General features: G+C 46.7%; 1 long non-coding RNA gene across 1 annotated transcript in view; it reads left to right on the top strand.

Moving 5' to 3' along the window:
* The first annotated feature begins 3,199 nt into the window (after positions 1 to 3,199).
* The window catches only part of LOC106727353, a 981-nt gene continuing 337 nt past the window's right edge, over positions 3,200 to 3,843 (top strand). The window contains exon 1 of the long non-coding RNA XR_001363529.1: positions 3,200 to 3,696. This is a non-coding gene — a long non-coding RNA (uncharacterized LOC106727353). The remainder of the gene's footprint in view (positions 3,697 to 3,843) is intronic.

Raw genomic sequence — 3,843 nt, forward strand, 5'->3', positions numbered from 1 at the left:
TAGGCCTATGGCATCACTTTGTCTAGTTCTAATGCCAGATAATTTTGGAAAACACTGTTTTAATACAATATACCCTCATTTTATGGCACCCTAAATGTGTGTAATTATCCCCAAGTCTATGCAAATTTTTCAAAAATATGTTCTCAAAATGAATTCAAATGCATTTGATGATAAATCATAAACACAGTCCAAACAGGACCTGTAGTCATAGAAAAGACAGAAAAGGTGGGAGCGAAGTTGGTGCACTAAAAATTCAAACTAAGGCCCTAGGAAAATTGGCAGAACATTGTGCATACCAGCTCATGCTAACTCCAAACTACCTTCCCAGGGCCTCTCTGTATACCTCTCACGCTGTCCTAGCTGTGAGCTTAGAACTGCTTTCTAGCATCTGAGGAAAGCAAGTCTGGTTGTCTTAACCTTTTGATGTGCAGGTTGATTGACAAGTGAAACTGAATGGGAAGGGGTGGGGGGCGTTTTCCGTATCTTGCAATAAATTAAATGACCACCAGGTGGCAGAAAACACCCAGTAAGGAAAGTCAATGTTTTTAAGGTTCCAGAGAATCTTTTTAAAAACCTGGGTGTGGCTCAGTGGTTAAGCGGGGACCCAGGAACCAGGCGATCACACTTTGATTCCCTGTCAGGGCACATGGCCGGGTTGAGGGTTCGATCCGCAGTAGGGGCCGTGCAGAAGGCAGCGGATCAATGTTTCTATACCTCTCCTTTCTCCTCTCTCTAAAAAGAAAAATCAATAAAAACATATATCTGACCGTGAGGATGGTGAATATCCCCAAGACTCAGTAACTTTTTTGCAATTTTCAAATATTAGAAAAGTATTTCCTCAAATTATGGGTGCTGTTTATAATGTAATGGTTACACATTTCAGGTTTAATCTGGATTATCAACATTTAGTGCCTTACTTTCTTAAGTCTAGACAATCTACAAGCAATAAATCAAGCCCTGCTCTTCAGGGTCTGCCCATTTAGAGAGTGTAAGTACTGCCCAATCTCAAGCGACCCGTGTGATGTCACTGACGCAGAGTTGGGAAGAGATACTCTCTTACACAGCGTTTCCATCAGTCAGATAGGGTAGATGTAAACCATCTCAAAAACATGGATCAGGGATCAGTAAATAATAGCCTATGGGCTACACTGGGCCCAAGGCTTGTCTGTGAATTGCCTGAGAGTGATTCTACATTTTGAAAGGGTTGTATAAATAAATACATAAATAGCCCTGGCCAGTGTGGCTCAGTGGCTGAACACCATCTCATACACCAAGAGGTCACTGGTTCGATTCCAGGTCAGGGCAAATGCCTAGGTTGCAGGCTCCCTCACCAGCAGGAGGTGTACAGGAGGCAGGTAATAGATGTGTCTCTGTCCCTCTCCCTCTCTCTCTTTAAAAAAAAAAAAGTAAGTAAAATAAATAAATAAACGACTATGCAACAGAGACCACATGTGGCTTTCATCTTACTAATGAAAGCAAAACTATGAATCTGCGTTCATCATATTGGAACTTATTCGGCACTTGCAAACCATAGATAGACTGGTTACAAATACAACAGTTTAGCAACAATCAATGAATGCATTCTGTGAAAAATCAATAGACTATAGAGACAGTGTCAAGTACAACGAAGAGTATTGCATATTTTGTTGTTGTTTCTAAATTGTGTTATTTTTTCTATGTGTCCCCTATATCATAATTTGTAGTAACTGTATGTACTCATGTGCATGAACGCACAATTCATTTGTATTGATCAGTGCTTGTCACAGGCCCAGCACAGTGGAGGTGCCTGAGAATGAATCAATGAACAGCCCCAACCCCTTGCCCCTGAACCCTCTATGGCTCCCCCTTGCCTGGGAAATGACCACACAGGCTGTCTTTTCCATCTCCAAGCCTTTCCTCATACTCTTCCCTCCTGCAGGATGGGGGTGGGCGCGAGTAAGGAGAGTTGGTGGAGCCCAGGGCCTTGTGCACATGCGCTCTTGAAGCAGTTTCCCTCTAGGAGAGCTGGCCTTTGGGGAGTTGACCTTGATTTTTCATCTGTACCAGGCCCCACACCCTGTGCCCTGTAAGGCTCTGAGGCACAGCATCTGAGTGGCACAAACTTGGAAAAGTGAGTTTCCCAGGCCTGAGAGTAGCAAGCCCCAAGGGCAGGCAGGAAACACCTCATTACCCAAAGAAAACCTCACCCAGGGCATGTCTCACAGGCCCAGGCAAGAAGCAACGTGGCCCAGGACGAGAGGTGAAATCCAGGCGCTGTCCTGGTCTGCCTTCAGAGTCAGACCCTCCGAGTGTTCTTGATGCCCTGGGGAAGCCCTGTGCCCCACCAACATCTTCTCCAGACTCCTTGGTTACCAGCAGTGGGACTGAGCTGAAGATCACTTGTTGGAAGGGTAAAGGGGAGGGACGGGGGGCCGAGCGTGGAAAGGGGGAAGGAGCAAGGAAATGCCATAGGGTTGAGGTGCAGGATCCTCAGGGCCCAAAGAATTTGGTCAGAGCATGTGCCTGTGACCAATGTCCTTGGAACTCACTCTAGCCCACACTTGAATTCCAAAGGGGACTATCTGATTGGCTGAGGTTCCCTTTGCTAGCCCATTCACCACCAATGTCTAATCCATCTGGCCAACAATTGACCATGTTAATGGATGGATGGATGGATGGATGGATAAATGAATGAATGAATGGGGTTTTCTCCTGGGCTTCTGGGCAGACTGACTCGCACCCTCTTCCCCAGGCTTCCACACCTCTGCCTTAGCTGACTATCCCAGAGTCAGTGTGAATGGAGCTGTTCTCCAGGAGGCAGAAATGTTCGCTCTCACTCTCTGGCCCAGCTCAGCAGCTGCATCTAGAAATGATAAATAAATGCTCCCTGAACTCCACGGGGATTTGAAATAAGTCCTCCTCCAGCAAAGAGATTGGATCTTGTTTGTATATTACCTTCCCTCTCTCTGTGTGCTCAGCACAGTGATTTACATACAGTAGGGGTCCAATAAATGCTCCTGGCGTCAAATACAGAGCACTTAGGGATCGCCTCCTGATCTTCAGACACCCTGCCTGGCCGAGAGGGAAGTAGCATTTACTAAGTCCCTAGCATGTGCCAGAGACTGTGCTAGACACACTTAACCTCACAACAGCCCTGGGGAGGAGGCACGATTATTGTACCCATTTTCAAGATGAGAAACATGAGGCCCAGACAGGCCACAGAACTTGCCTAAGCGATGGAGCTCTGCTTCCAGCCAGCTCTGGCTCCAGAGACGGCGCATCTAACTGCCTTCCAATTATTAGTAAACAAAATATTAACTTCTGGAGTTAAACAAGGCATTCTGATGCAGCCATATGAAACTAGAACAATATTATTGTAAATGAATCTCTCCAACAGTCATCCATAATGGTCGTGCCCCGCCCACCCTTGGGGACAGAGTGAAGATGTCACTTCACACGTGGCTGGGAAAATAAAAGCCGCAAGTCGGGTGACTGTGTGTCAGGGCAGCGGAAACACCATGTCCCCTTCTCTGCAGAGGTTTGGCAGCTGCGGTCCCCGAGGGCGGAGTTGCGAAAGAGCAAACTCCGGGCACGTTTGTGACCTTGGCACCCAGACTTCCAAACAGGACCATGCCATGTCCCACTCCCGCTCGAGCCCCACGGGGTCCATGCTCGGCTGGGATGCCAGCCCACGACACAGTAATACAAACAGGAACGGTAAGCATTGCAACATGTTTTCTGGGATTTGTTTGTTTCAGAGACCTATAGATGTATGACGCTGTGATAAGCTTGCAACTTCACCAGTGCATTGTAATCTCTGTAAATGTGGAATCATGATAAGAATGTACTATTGTATGCGGGCTG

The sequence above is a fragment of the Myotis brandtii genome, unplaced genomic scaffold (genome assembly GCF_000412655.1).
Source record: "Myotis brandtii unplaced genomic scaffold, ASM41265v1 scaffold411, whole genome shotgun sequence".
NCBI lineage: Eukaryota > Metazoa > Chordata > Mammalia > Chiroptera > Vespertilionidae > Myotis > Myotis brandtii.